The following is a 16,221-nucleotide window of genomic DNA, read 5'->3' on the forward strand; positions in this document are numbered from 1 at the left end:
AACTACATAATATGTCAAAAGGTATTTGAATGAGATTTTCTACTTCTGATAGCACACAAGCAAATCCATTGAACATACAAACCTGTTTTCAAGTTGGAAAGGAAGGCTGATCTTATCATGGCCTGCATCCATAGGTAGAATGGGATAGTTTTCATGGGCTAAACTATGTGAAATTACAGCTGTTGCAATGCCCCCATGGTCCTGTTAAAATTTGGGTGCTTAGCAAGTGTCCTACATTTATGACTGCAGCATGCAGTTCATCACCCTCCTATCTTCTCCTAGTTGATCTTCACCATCTAATTCAGGCTGCTGGCCTGGGATCCAAGTAGTAGGGGAGGGCAAAGTGATGGAATGCATGTAACAAGTTACTCCTCACAGGCCTTCTGTTTGCTCAGTCCAGTCTTCCTCCTTAGAGGCCTTGTGCTGTAGCCCCAGGAAGACTTTGTCCCTGCTTCCTCCAGTTCTGGTACCTTCTAAAAGGTAACCCCTTTGCCCAGAGACCTGCTGACTGTATCAGTACCTGGCTTCTCTGACAGTTCCATCCACCTGCTTTCTCCTAGTTGGTTCCACCAAGCTCCCTTTAGCAGATGACACTCCGCTGTCCTGTTGCATTGGCCGCATACATGATGGGACCATACTCCTTCACCCAGGACCTGCATTCTAGGTCAGAAGTCAGAGGAAGACAATGATAAAAGTTAGCAGGTAGCAGAATGCAAAGTGCCCCAAAAGTCAGAGATGGGAAGGGAGGTAGGTTAGATGGGGAGGGAGATAGGAGGAATAGAAGCAGAGGTGACTGTGGTAGAGAAGAAGAATCTTGTCTACTGAAGGGAACTCATTGGACCTAGTCAGGGAGGAGGCAGCAGGATGGAGTTGGCTGTTCATACAGGACAGGAGTAGCATGATATCGTTGTATGATAATGATTTTCCCCAGCCTAAGAACCACAACTGGAACTGCCATCACTAAGTCGCTTAGCAACAGACATTCTGGTCCCAATTAGTATTGTTAAGACTACTATCTATATGTACTATCATTATTTTTTCATATGTTGTGCCATTTCCACAGTTGGTTTCAACTGGACTTGTCAATCCTTGATTATCAAGATAAGAAAGTTAGACACAACAAATGAGTTTCAGATATTTGTGTGTATTTCCCCTGATTGGAGAATAATTTTGAATTCAGGATGATTTCTTAGGGTTAAATGTGGCATTTAGTTATTTATATATTTGTTTAACTTGCTTGTTAGCCAAAAAAAAAAAAAATCTTCTGGAGTGGTTTGCAATTATCAGTAATAAGAGAGTTCTTGCCCTCAGGTTTATAATCTAAAAAGTATGGCATATAAGCAAAATGAATGAAGAAGGAAGGAGGAGGAGAGAATCAAAAGGCAAATCACCAATTCATAAACATACAAAGGAAGTGAGATGAGCAGTACCTAAATTTGATCGATAAAATAAATAAATAGATGTTACCTTGCTTGGGATGGTAACAGTTTCCTAATAGTATAATTTCTATTTTCATCACAGGATCGAAATGATAAAAAGGCTCCTCTATTTTTAAAAACAGTTTTAGAACTATAATAAAAGGAAATTTGCACAGGCTAAGGTTATTTTTAACACAGTGAATGCCACTAATGACACAAAACAAATACCCCCATTAAATTAAAAGATTGAGAGACCCTCATATTGTCAAAAAGAACATTTCAATTTACGGGAAAATCCAGAGACAGGCTGAAAACAAAACAGCATCCTTCTTGCATGTGGATTCTTTAAATGGAATGTATTAGCATATGCAAACACTTCCTTCCTTTAGAGTTCAGTATTGTGGACAAACCTTCCTCCCCCCAATAAATAAATCTAAAAACACGCATAATAGAGGATGCAACTTAAACAGACCCCTGACAACTTGGGTCCCTAGGTTTTGGATTTGAACGAGTAACAGACATGGTATCCTGTTCTAGCTTCTCAGCTAGTGAATCAGAATACTATACTTTTTTTTCCTATCAGAAAGATCCCAGCAGTGACTACTTTTAAGTATCTTTGAACATGTATCACTGTATGTGCAATTCTCAGAGGGAGGGTGATCTTTTAATTAAGACAGGAGGCTGGGGAATCAGAAGTGCTCATAATGTTTGCCACTCTTACTTCTTATTTCCTAACTCATTGTGTGTTATGTCAACTCACAAGATTTCTAGCCTTGGGACTTTCTGATCCCATCTGCAAAGCCTTAGCCGATCTCTTTTGGATCTTCACCTCTTTTAGGGACCTGCTTGTTCCAGTAGCAAATTTAAACTCACCAACTGATAAGCCTTAGAAAAATAGAACTCATGTCATGAAAATGTATCAGATCCACATGCACTATATTATTTAAATCCTACCTAAATGCTGGTTAAGTGAAAAATAAAGGGAAAAAAAAAACAGATTGCTTTTGAAGCAGACGTGGAGATTTCACTAATTCCAACTTTGAAGTAAGATTACACAGTGTCCTTTGATTGTCTGGTCTCATACCAATTATTTTTGATTTCTCAAGTATATTTGGTTAGTGCGCAGGAGATGATGTTGTCACACATTTAATGCTGGGGTTATATAGGCAATTATTATTTTGCTGCTTTTGCAGAACTATTGCTTCTGGGCTCTTTGTAAGATCAGTGTTAAATGGATAACATCTTACTAATATTAAAGTGTTCATATCTGGTCCATAAAACTGATGGAAAATTAAAATACAAACGGCTTCTAAAGTCATATATGTAAATGTGGAACATTTTTATATTACCCAACATAAAAGCTAATCAGTAAGGGAGACGAGAGAAAACCTTAAAAATATGTAAACTATCTGGGCTGCACCTAAATTTAAGTGTAATCTTATAAAATAGCATTGGAGAATTAAAAAAATATATAGTAAACATTGGTAACTGTAACTCCGGCTTCAGGAATGCTACTTAACTGATGGTTTACATGAGAACCCTGTTCCAGCCACATGAATAAAATAAGCAAGGATTGCTTCCTGGTATGCTCATTATAGCTTTACAAATTATTCCAAACCATGATTGGCTGAAATAATTTACTGAATGTGCCCAAGTAACTGGGCTAATTCAACATGCTAAATCATAAACTATGGTTCTGACAGTACTATCCCAAGATTGATATGACTATTGTCATATCATAATCATGGTGATTTGGGAGAGATACCAAATTCCACTTGCCTCACAGCACTATTGAGAGGATAAAACTATGCACACGATCCTGTTTTTTGAAAATGCCTGAAATAAAGAAATTTATGACTATGCATTTTACACATGATGTAATGAAACACAGTCACCTAATGTAATACATTAAACTTTTGCCTAGGAAAGGTATCACAAAATTATTTTATATAACGAAAGAAGAGTAATTAGAACACTATGGCTTTGACATACACATAGCCAGTTAACCATTTAAGAATATAACTTGGAGTCAACATTTGGCAAATGCATTGTTTTACAGTAATAATCTCCAACAATAGTGATGCCTCTATCATGTTTTAATGAACACTCTAGAGAGCTTTACTGGATAATCTCATGTATTAGAGCTATCAGCTCCTATGAGAATGGAGCTGTTTCAGTTTCAGTTCACTCTGTTGGACAAATATTCAGATCAGTATGTTACATTTGGGGAATTGAAATCCAGCCGCAAACTGGAGTATTTAGCACCAGGCTTTAGGATTTTGGCTGTTAAAATGATATAGATTCTATCTATCTATCATCTATCATCTATCTATCTATCTATCTATCTATCTATCTATCTATCTATCTATCTATCTATCTATCTATCTATCTATTGTATTTCATGTACCGATCCAGAGAGTCGTTTGGAAGAGTCATGACACAAATTGTTACCAGTAATCAAGGTTTTGGGGAAGTTGCCAGAGATCTTGCCTTCCGAGCGTTGGCAGCATCTAATTGCTTTCGAGGCTTATCCATTGTGATACAAACTAATGATTGCAGCATTTTAGGATTCAGCAGTCTATCCAAATGGATCAACTGGCTTGTCATTCAAATCTGCACTGGAAAAAGAAAATATGCTGATACTAAAGTGTTGCCAGTCTGAAATAAATTCAGTCATTGTTGTTGTTGTTGTTTAAACTGGTTTTAGAAAAGTCCAACATTATTATTATCTCTTTTATTCATGAAACATGAAACTCAGTCAACTGAACATTTAAAAATGTGTCACAAATACGATTGACTGGTGCTAATGGTTGATACGGGTTGCTGCCAGCATCCTAGGTATCAACCAAGTATTTTCTTAAAATGTATAATGTTCTGACTACGGCTAGTGTTATTGCAGGAAGCTGCAATTTCTTGATGTACTTTGTAAAATTTTTGGACATGGTACCAAGTGCCCCAATGACAATGGGTATCACTGTTACATGTTTCATCCATAGCCCTGTAGTTTTGATGGCCAGGTCGTGATATTTTGTGTCTTCGTCTTCTTCTTCGTCTTCTTCGTCTTCTTCCTCTTCCCCTTCCCCTTCTCCTCCTCCTCCTCCTCCTCCTCCTCCTCCTCCTCCTCCTCCTCCTCCTCCTCCTCCTCCTCCTCTTCCTCTTTGCTTTATTCATTAAACATGAAACTCAGTTGTTGTTGTTGTTGTTGTTGTTGTTGTTATTATTATTATTATTATTATTATTTTTATTATTATTATTATTATTATTATTATTATTATTATGCAGCTGACAGCAGAAGGGCATTTTCATATTGATAAAGTTCTGAAATGGGTTCTGGGAAGTCAGAGTGGGCCCTGAAATATTATCAGGTTGAATAAAAAGGGGCAGGGGTAACCTAATCACACATTACTTATGAACAGGAATACACTCATTCACATCCTGAAGTTTATAATGCAATAAAGCCTGAGAAATACAGTTAAAAATTTGCCTTTAAAGCCCTGCATGACATGGGTCCAGCCTACTTAAAGAATTGTCTCACCCTAATGGGATTGGCCTGTCCCACCCACACTGGCAGGGAGGGCATATCCCAATACCATCAGTCAAGGAATTTCTGCTGGCAGGGTCCATGAGAAGAGCCTTCTCTGTCAGGGCTCCTGCCCTCTGGAACATTCTAAAACCTGACATGAGATTGGCTCAAGGGTGAAATGCCACCAGTTTGCTCCGCTTCTGATGAACCGGTAGTGGTTCGGGCGAACCAGTAGTTAAAAAAGCTATCGTTTCCTACAAATCAGTGTTTCCGATGATCAGCTGTGCCACAGGGTTTAGCTTTGCTAGAAAGCAGGAGACCCTGCTTTCTAGTGAAGCTAAATCACGCAGCACAGCTGATTCCCCCTCACTGTTCTACTTACCTTCCCAAGCCTGCTTTTGGCGCACACTGCACATGCGCATGCAGCACACATTTGGTGCATGGTGCACATGCACGCATATTTATTTATTTATTTATTTTATTATACTTATATGCTGCCCTTCTCCTGTGCATGCGCTTGGTGCACAGCGCGCATGCGCAGCCAGTGAACCGGTAATAAACTGGTTCAGATTTCACCACTGGATTGGCTCCTAACATTCTGTCTTTTCATAAGAGCCTCAAGATTTGGCTCTACCAGATTGCTTGTGGACCAAGTGGGACAGCTTCATCTTGGAAGTGGTTCAGGAGTGGGTTCTAAAATTTTTTACTACTGGTTCTGTGGGCGTGACTTATTTTGTGGGCATGGCTTGATGGTCATGTGACAATTCTTTAGGATTTAACAGAGGGTTTTAACTGGATCTACCAGGCTTTTAACTGCTTGCAGAGCTGTACTGGTCTACTCATTTGTTTTTGGAGGCACTGGTCTACCCATTTATTTTTGCAGGCACCGGTTTACTCATTTGTTTTTGGAGGCACTGGTCTACCACCACACTGCCTTTTAACACTGATCAGCTGTAGGGCAGCCCTTTGAAACCCCGCAGCAAGAGTTTAAACAGTTTTTTTCCTTCTAGCCAATCAGCTGGGACTCAGGAGGCAGCAATAGATTGGGGGTGGGGCCAAATAAAAGGTAAGAACAACGTGAGGGGGGTGGAGGGCGGGGGGCAGAACCGGTTCGGTGACATCATATCATCACCGCTACCGGCTCGACGGAACTGAGCGGAACCGGGAGGAACCCACCACTATAGTGGTTGACCAATTAAAAACTAATCCCCTTCCCCCCTCCGCGTGTATCCCGCTCCCGCCTTCGCCATCTTCGGTTAATGATTTATTTTACCTCTTTGTTATTTTATATCAAATGATTTTAACGTTTTTTATGTTGTAAGCTGTCCAGAGTCGTTTGACGCAAGATGGGAGGCAAATTTTATAATTAAAAATATAAATAAACAAATTTAATTTTTTTAAAATTAATAAATAAAAAGTAATAACGTTCACTAATAAAAAAATAAACTTGAACTTTTTTTTCTTCAGAAGAGATATAAGCTTGGCATCACAAACTTCCAACTGTTATGTTAGAATGTGTTCAAATGAGAATACTGGTTGGCTAGACAAAGTGAATTGGGTCAAATATACATTAAGATTAAATTTAAAATATGTTTGCATCTAGTTACCTGAAAGAAACCCTGGCTGAACTTAGTGAATTCACAGGTATTAATTTACTAGAATATTTTATCGCTACTAGAATATTTTATCGCTACTAGAATATTTTATCAAGTGTTGCCAAACAACAGAATTAAACATTCAGATATAAAACTCAGTCAATAAAAAAAACGACTACTTAGCATTAGTAGACTTTTTTGCTTTCATATCTTTAGGGCTCAACAATCTTTAAACCATGAGAAGTAGTGAAATGCTTTTGATGTTTTCTAAACAGATTTTTTTTAAAGCAAAAGAAAAAAAGAATATTGATGCCATAGAATCAACCCTATTTAGAAAAGAGGGAAATAGACATTCCCACCTCCCTGTAAAAAATGCAACCTCCCCCCAACTCTCCAAAGCTCATGTGTCAAACTGCTTTGTTGCAAATTTGGTTTACCAAGCCTGGGAACAAAGGCTTTTCTCCCCCCTTTGTTAGTTTATGAACTCAGCAGTGGTTCTTTGAATTAATGTTGCTTGGAGACAATCTTTTTTTTTTTTTTGGTTCTGTTTTGTTCCTCCTTTTATCAGTCTTATGCTGGTCATTCATTCAAACCAAGAGGGATTGTATGAGAATTTAAAAGAAAAGTATTTATTGTGCAACACCAATCAATAAACAGTTCTAGAATCTCTAAAATATGTAGTTTTGTTTTTGCTCTCCTAGAACTTCTGTCGTAATGCAGCAGGAAATTCTGTTGACTCATAATTCAGCACACAGATACCACTTCTTTTGTTTTGGTGATATACTTCCTTCTTGAAATGAGAATCTTTTCCTTCTAGACAAGTAGCATGTTCAGAAAAGATATGTGAGCTTTCTGACAAAAATCCCGAAGAAAAGTTGTTGAGATGCTAAACACCAATCTGCATTTCACCGTGCTGTCATAGCCTATTGAATCATAAAACATCATGGGTAATTTATTGGATTGCCTGTGGCCCCCTGAATTCCTTTTTTTGCCACCCTCAGAAATTCCAGAGCTGAATTTTGGCAGCAAATGGATGAAAATAAAAAGACACTGTTTCCACTTTTTGGTGGTGGTGGGGTGCATAAAATAACAAAATATACAGAAGCCTTCACTTAGGCTTAAAATGAAGTGCATGTATATGACCCATTGTCCTGCCTCCATTCTCCCAGAAAATTTAGCTTTACCGACTGCCATTCTCCATTATCCCTCTCTAGACTTTTGCAAAGTGCATCTATAAGAAAGTTGCCCATCTCTAATCTGTCATGAGACAATCTGTTCTGCTTCATAATTCAGAACAGTCTTTTTTATGCATGCCTAGCATGTTTATTTAAAGCATGTACTATCTCCCGTGTTGTGAACATTTTGAAAAGCAAATATTACAAGAAACATTAGCAGACCACAAAACATAAATAGAAAAATCAGTGTTTTCATGTTTTTTTTTTGGGGGGGGGGCACTCCTGTTTATTGCTATCAAGAATCTTATTTGGCTGGGTAGGCTATGTATTGTCTTTTGAATTTTGCATGTTCTTGCCACATATATTTATAAACATGTTTATGCACGCATGTCTACATAGATAGAAAACACAAGATCGCCACATTCCGTATAGCAACACATTTATGTATTCATATCCAGCTGTCTATTTTAACAAAATCTATATTATCTTGCAATTTAAAAGCCTCAAAAATAAAAGCAATAAATGTTTGAAGTTTTAAAATCAATACTAGCATTATGAAACTGGCAACTTTTCATATACACTTCAAAAAAAAAACAAAACCGTTGTTAATCATTGAATGCAAACCTACCACCAAGAATGGTGATAGGCATAGAAAGTTTTCACTTGAACTACTTTGTTAAATAGCCAAATTCATGTGAGAAAAGTACACATATAAACATAATGTCAAAGTACTAGCTGATAACCTAGCTACTGTATTTTGAACACCCTTGAAGCTTCTAAAACAACAAAAGAAATGTTTCACAACATACGCCAGTAACTCAGTCTGGATATTATATTAATACGTGTAAAAATTGTAGCATCACTAGATGTGAAAAAAAATAAACTTGTTTTACAGTTCTCTACAACCAGACACATCTGTTTGTTCTGAATTAGTATTACAAATTGAAAAAGAGGACTGTATCCAGACTTGTAAGGAATAAAACATAAGTGGAAAATTATACATGCATTTTTATAACATTGTGCCTGTCATTTAAGCCTGTTTAGACTTATGTGTATCAGCTTTGTGTGTGTGTAATATATTTGTTCTTAATTGTGTTAGTATATTCCGCTCAGATCCAATGATGCTTGCAGAAAAATTGTACTATGTGATGATATTTATAATGGAAAGGCCAAGTTACTATTTTCATCTCAAAACAAATACTTGAGCTTTAAATCTTTATTTGCTTCTTTTGAGAATGTTTCTATTTTCTGCATATATCAGACAGCCCTATTGCTTTATAAGAATGTGGATGAGATCGTGTTTTTACTGTATGCAATGTATACATGTTCTGTATGTATAATGTATGTTTTTATGCCTGGTCTTTGCATTTTTGTAATACATTTCATGCATATGAGAAAGTACAGTACTCATTTCATTTTTTAAAAAAATGGTAGCATTCTGATCCATTAACCAATGAGACTGAGACTTGATTTTGTTATTATTTGCCAACATTTTTGTTCTCATTGGAATCAAATTAAAATTTTCATGAGTTCTAATGAGGTGGACAGTGAGCTAGAGATTGAGCTGAAGTTGATGAGGGTCTGTGTTAGAAGCAGTACTTATTAAACTATTTTTTTTTAAATTAAGATTTTTGCTTTAATTTAGAATGGAAAAATCCTAAGGATTTTAATAGTATATTAAACTGTTAATTATAGTAGGGTAGAACTCATATATGAATGTGAATGTATTCCTTGTTCTGAATTCAGAGTGGTAAATACCAGATCTAATTCAGGTGATGAGTATTAGTGTACTGAATTTTCTGTAGTGTGTTTTGATTGATTAGTAACAAACAATCTCTAGCTTTTATATAATTTACAAAATTACAATAAAAGACAAAACTTCTGAAATATTTAAAGATTCAAACAATTAAATGAAACAAAAAGAAACAAAAAAGATAGAAAAATACAGACCAAAAAAGAAAATAATCTACTTTATATGTTGAACTTGTCAATAGTCACTGATTTACTAATAATATATACTACCATAATATAATTAATAAAAAATATCAAAACAGTGCATCTATTAAACAAGAAGCACTAAAATGTGCTTCTGCAAGTTATTTCATCAAGCTTTTTGGTATAACAAGAGTGTCAAAAAGATATTGACAAATTCTTTTTTTTTTTAATGTGATATTTGCAAGATGACTTTTATCATTCTACAAAACCAGCACAAGTTTTATTTTAAATGACAATTATTTTATTCCTGATAGAAATATCTATGTATTTTTATGAACATTATGTTTGGTAATTTTTATACCGTTTCTTGGAATCATGTACAGGAAATAAATATATGCATATTAATGTTTTTACCAAGACAATATTAATGTAAATTGAAATGTCACAGCCTCCTTTATTTGTTTGTTTGGGGATAAATTAAATTAAAATAAATGAAAAAAATGAAAGTCCCCCCTCCCCCCCAGATCCCATGGTAGCAATTTGCAGTTTAAATAGTCAAGGGCATATACTGTTATTTTTAAATCTTGATTACTGTAGAACATTGTTAACTCTGGTATATCTTTACTGCTGAAATACAGTTAAACAAATGTTAGGGATAATGAATCGAACAAAGCATGCTGTTTGCTAAGTCTCTGCAAACAATTTTAACTGTTTGTAAAACTGACTTAAGGTCTGTGTGTGTGGGGGGGGGGGGAACAGTTTGTTTTACCAGCTTTGCCTTCCTTAGTAGAAACTTTATGTTATGAAATAAAAATGGGCTGGGCAGAAAAGTTTATATTAAGCACACCATATATTTTATAAAGATTTTCAGCAAAACAAAGTACGGATTTCTGATATAAGCATAGAGAATTGGTTTATTTATTGGACAAATATAGTACATACATGTTTCCCCTATTTTACAAGAACAATGTGTAAGATTAGCAATGTTTGCTCTGGAAACTGGTTTATATGTTGAGTGTTTTCACTATTATTTTTCCTCAACCAGAGCTTCCCTTTTCTCAAATTTGATAAAGCCTCTTATTAAAAAAACAAAGTGCAGATGAATAAGAAGCTGTGTTTACAAGGACATTCCTGTTTGCATTGAAATGACATAGATTTTTTTTGTCCCAAATGGAAGATTTTCTAGAAAATATTTTAGTTCTTAGTTTTCCCACAGAGCAGTTTTAGTTTCATAGCTGAAAGTGTTTTTTAATTTATTTTGTATAATTTAATTCTGCTCCCAATCATAAGACTTTCGGGGACTCACATAAATAAAACAAGCATAAGAAGATAAAGTCACAAAACTATTAATGAAAAATAAAATTGAATGAATAAATCCAGAAATTATTCACTAAAGATGGTGTGATGCAGGAGAGGGTGAATACAAAATCCTTTCATGAGTTGAAGTAGAATAAGCAGATTCTACCAGGTGCAAACCGTTCCAAAGATAATCAAGAGCGAATCTGGGAGTGATTAGATTTATAGGTGACAGTGTAACAAATTGCTACGTATTGCCAATACAAAGTACCACAGGTATAAATTTCCAACTTTGATTGGGAAGAGGGAATTATTTGTTGCAAGTCTGCAATGGAAATATATTTTTCACTGATGTGCAAATTGACACATCCGAATTACAGTATGCAAATTATCCTAATTTTAATGGCTATATGCAAAGCACATATTGCTTTGAATATCTGTGTAATCTTACAAAGCTGTATTTTAGGTGGATATGTACAGAAGATATATAAACCCATTATTGAGTTTAATATAGTTTACTGAAATGAAGAAGATACGTTCCACCTTGTTATAGAAAAGCCAGAACTAATTGCCTTTCACAATTTTTGTTTATTTATTGCATACAGCTGTCTTCTGACCATCAAAAATTCTAGGATGTTCTTTTTCTTCTCATTCCTTTAAAGAATGAGCTGTACGTTCATCATCTAACTAGATGCCAAGCAGCATTTTTAAATCATTACACATGTTTGAGTTGTTTTACAGTGCATTCTAATTATCATAGCACTTCTGCTTTAAATCCCTTCTTGAAGTGTGTTATCTCCATAGTACTGCTGAAACCGTTTTATGTACCGTACTTCAAGATCATTTCTGAAGGACAGGTTCATTAGTAAATTACAGTACAGGAAATCTGAATGGATGGTTTGTCATCTCAGCATTAATGACAGCAATATATTTTGATTGTTCTCTACTCACAACTGAAATGGGGTGGTGCACAACTGGAAAGGAGAGCCTTCATTTTGACCATACTTTGAGTAAAGCACTCTTTTGATAGTGTTAAAGCACTTTTTGGGAAGTACTTTGTTCTTCTAAAAACGTGTTTCTTTGATGTTCCTTCAACTGGCTTCTTCACATTCAGTAAGCAAAAAGGGGTTTCTTTGCATGGTCAGTGAAAGCACTGGGTAGCTTCTGCATGTATTCAGAAGAAGTTTTTTCTGACATTGGTAGGTATTGCAAATGCAAAGTACCACAGGTTTAAGTTTCCACATTTGATTGGAAAGAGGGAATTATTTGTTGCAAGTGAGCAACAAAAATATATTTCTCACTGATGTGTTCAAAAAAGCAGTCCCAGCAAAAAAAAAAAAAAAGGAGTTAATTAACCTTTTAAGAACACGATTTAGGGCAGTTTCATACAGGCCTAAATCTAGACTTTGCAATGATGCAGAAAGCAGGAATAAGACCTAGACTTACAGTAGGTTTTCCCAAATTGTATAGGGAAGTAAAACATCCCTTTATTAGGAACTGCCTTCTGAATGGAAATATATTTAATTCTTAGATTAGTAGGAAGATCATATTATTAATAGGGTAACACAGCAGCATCTTGAAACATTAAAGCTGTTCCCAACTCAATTTAACATAATTATGAAGTTTGAATCTAACATAATTAAGATGGAGTTGATCTGAATCTCCTTCCATAGGATCGTGTGTGTGTGTTGTGCAACGATTTTGATTCCTCTTCACTTTCTCAGGTTCTATTACACATTTCATCCAGACCATAACTTTCCTCTTATCGTATCCCCAATAATCCCTTTTGCATGTTCCAGTTCTCAATTGAGAGGTAAAAGAAAGCACACCTATACTTTTACCTGAGATATCCCAGCTTCCAAAAACTTGCTGTGCTTTACCTGGTTCCTAAAGAAAAATGGGAAGGTTTTTCATCTTTATCGTTACAGATTGGTATGTTTTTGCACACTGATGACATGTTGGATTTCATAGCAAGATCTCCACTTCTCATCATTTTGCACAGCTTGTTTCTCTCTGGTTCTCTCTCTTCACATTGCCTTTCTTAAAAAAATGAAAAAAAAAAAGAAAGTGATGGTGAGGAATGTGCTACCTCTGTTGGGAATTCACCAAGGCTTAACCTAACTATTATTTTTAGCAGCAGCCCAAAATACAGAGTAATCTAAATTGAAGGATAATCTCTTAAAAAAAAATCTCTCTGTGTTCCTATCTGTTTTTTTCTCTAATACTGCTGCATAAGTACACAGACATGTAAACTGCATTCCTACCACCTCTCCTGAATTGCTGAGAAGAGACAGTAGAAATCTAGATGACAGCAATGTATAATGTTTTTCTCTGCACTATAAATCTATCCTTCTCAGCCACTAAACTCAAGAATATTCCTTCTGTTTTTAATTATTAATGCATATTTTCTTGGCGTTCGTTCATTCCCATGGTTTAGAGATATAGCTGAACTACTTTCGCAGAAGAAGTGTTTCACGATTCAGTGATTATGGTGTCCCTTAATATAAAGCATGTTGCCATGGATTTGCTGATACTTTTGTCTGGTTTTGAATTCTACAGTCCTGGCAAGCTCAATTGAAATAGTAATAGTTCTGATTTCTACAACAAATACAATAAAAATTCAGAGGAAGCACCCAAAGCTTTCTATTAAGGCTTATATATTTCTTTAATTTCCTATAAGGAAATTTGGACTGTAGTATTTGGAATTGTTGTTCTTATTTTAGTTTTTACAGAAAAGCTTATAAAGAGGCCTACTGTGGAAATGGTTAATATTAGGCAGGAAAGAAGATAGATTTTATTCCTCTGTCATTATTCAGGAAGTTAGTTCTAGCCTTGAGAAAGTGGTGGGAGAGGAAAAACAGTTACTGAATCTTGAGGAAGCAGAAAGTGTGAGAAAGAGAACTATCCCATCTTGATTGTGTTGTCTTTAAAAGGGACAATGAGGATTTGGGGCTGGATTTCAAAATTCTATTACTACACAGCAATAAAGTAGCATTTCTTGAATTCCTGCGGTGTCTGTTACTTAGTGCACTATAGATGTGTGAGATTACAATTTAGTCATTCCATGCCAGCACATGCAACATTATCTGAAAGCTAGCAGATTGGGAAACAGTGGTAGTTGTCCTGTGTTTCAGACATTACTGTTTTTCAGATGAAAATTTGTGCAGATAGTCCTCGACCTACAACAGTTCATTTAGTGATTGTTCAAAATTACAGCAGCATTGAAAAAGTGACTTATGACCATTTTTCACAGTTACGACCTTTGAAACATCCCCATGATCATGTGATCAAAATTCAGATGTTTGGCAACTGGTTCATACTTACGACGGTTGCTGTGCCCCTAGGCCACATTTTTTTTTTATTTGATTTATATGCCGCCCTTCTCCGGAGACTCAGGGCGGCTTACAATGCATTAAGCAATAGCCTTCATCCTTTTGTATATTTTTATACAAAGTCAGCTTATTGCCCCCACAAACTGGGTCCTCAATTTACCTACCTTAGAAAGGATGGAAGGCTGAGTCAACCTTGAGCCTGGTAAGATTCGAACCTGCAGAAATTGCAGGCAGCTGTGTTAATAACAGGGTGCATTAAACCACTGTACTACCAAGGCTCATGTTCACCTTGTGCAGCCTTCTGACAAGCAAAGTCAATGGGGAAGCCAGATTCACTTTAACCAGGTTACTAACTTATCAACTGCAATGATTCACTTAACAACAAAAATGTTGTTGGCTCAATTGTGGTCATAAATTGAGGACTACCTGTATATGCTAATTACTAAGGTGAGCACCAGTTTGGTGAAGTGGTCAAGGTCAAACTAGAAACTGTGAGTCCATGGATTCTAGTCCCATTTACGCTAGCTGGGTGACCTTAAGCCAGTCCGTCTCTCTCAGATATAGGAAGGAGGCAGTGGCAAACCACTTCCAAAACACTTTGCCAAAAAATCTTCAAGGACTTGTCCAGGCAGTCTTCAGGAGCCAACACACACATATGCGGACACTTTCTCACACACTTTCTACTGAGGTACATTTATCTTTGTCCTAATCATATCTCCTAAACCCGTGATGGCGAACCTATGGCACATATGTCACAGGTGGCACATGGAGCCATATCTGTGGGCATGTGAGTGTTGCCCTAGCCCAGCTCCAGTGCACATGTGTGTGGCAGCCAGCTGATTTTCGGGCCTTCCGGGCCCACCGGAACTCGGGAAACGGGCTGTTTCCAGCCTCTGGAGGGCCTCTGGGGGGGGGAGGCCGTTTTCACCCTCCCCAGGCTCCTAGAAAGCCTCTGGAGCCTGGGGAGGGCAAAAAACAGCCCTTTGGGTCCCACTGGAAGTCTGGAAACAGACTGTTTCTGGCCTCTGGGGGGCTTCTGGGGGGGGAAGGCCATTTTTGCCCTCCCCAGGCTCCTAGATTGGCTCTGGAGCCTGGGGAGGCGAAAAACAGGCCTTCCAGTCCCACTGGAAGTTGGGAAACGGGCCGTTTCCTGCCTTCAGAGGGCCTGGAGAAGGCTATTTTCACCCTCCCCAGGCTCCAAGAAAGCCTCTGGAGCCTGGGGAGGGCGAAAAACAGGCCCATCGGGCCATCGCCAAATGCGTGGGGAGCATGGGGGGGTTACGCACAGATGTGCGTGGTATGGGACGCATTGAATTATGGGTGTGGGCATGTGTGCACGCAAACCATCCCCCGCGCTCCTCCCGCTTTTGGCATGCGACGGCAAAATGGTTAGCCATCACTGTCCTAAACCTTCAAGATCCCTCCTTCATGCAATGAAGAGAAATAAGACGAAGTTAAATGCAGTAATGATGCTGCTTCTTCAGGCTATGGGGCTTGTGTTGGTTTTCCGTCTGTGTCAGTTGTATTTCCCAGTTAGCACATGCTATCAGTCAGGCACAGAGCTGTTGCTAACTCAGTTGTGTGTATAAGAAAATGGTATTCGAGGCTGGCAGAGTAGCTGGCAGCAGCTTGCAGCTGTCAGAGGGTAAATACAATCAGAAGAAAAGTGCTGAGCTTAATATTGACTCAAAGTTGAATCTCCTGTTGTGGAAATAAAAAGCCTTGATTTTAAGTGCAACTGCTGTGATGCTTTACCAGTGAAAGAGCTATGTGTTTTGTACATGCTTGGAATGTCTTTTGTATTTTGTTACATGTCCCAGTGCCGTCCTTATAAAAAAAAAAAAACAGAGATTGCAGAGCACAGCCTTCACAAGGAGCTTCTCCTTCTGGCTCAACATAGCCCTTGAATTCTGCTCTCACAGAATTGGAGTTGGTTCAATTAGTTTC

General features: G+C 37.2%; 1 protein-coding gene across 20 annotated transcripts in view; it reads left to right on the forward strand.

Annotated features, from left to right (window-relative positions):
- ADGRL2 (adhesion G protein-coupled receptor L2) overlaps positions 1-16,221 on the forward strand; it is a 216,463-nt gene that overhangs the window by 102,347 nt on the left and 97,895 nt on the right. The gene's annotated exons all lie outside the window — the stretch shown is intronic.

This window comes from Pantherophis guttatus, chromosome 3 (genome assembly GCF_059756535.1).
Source record: "Pantherophis guttatus breed Tessera chromosome 3, ASM5975653v1, whole genome shotgun sequence".
Classification (NCBI taxonomy): domain Eukaryota; kingdom Metazoa; phylum Chordata; class Lepidosauria; order Squamata; family Colubridae; genus Pantherophis; species Pantherophis guttatus.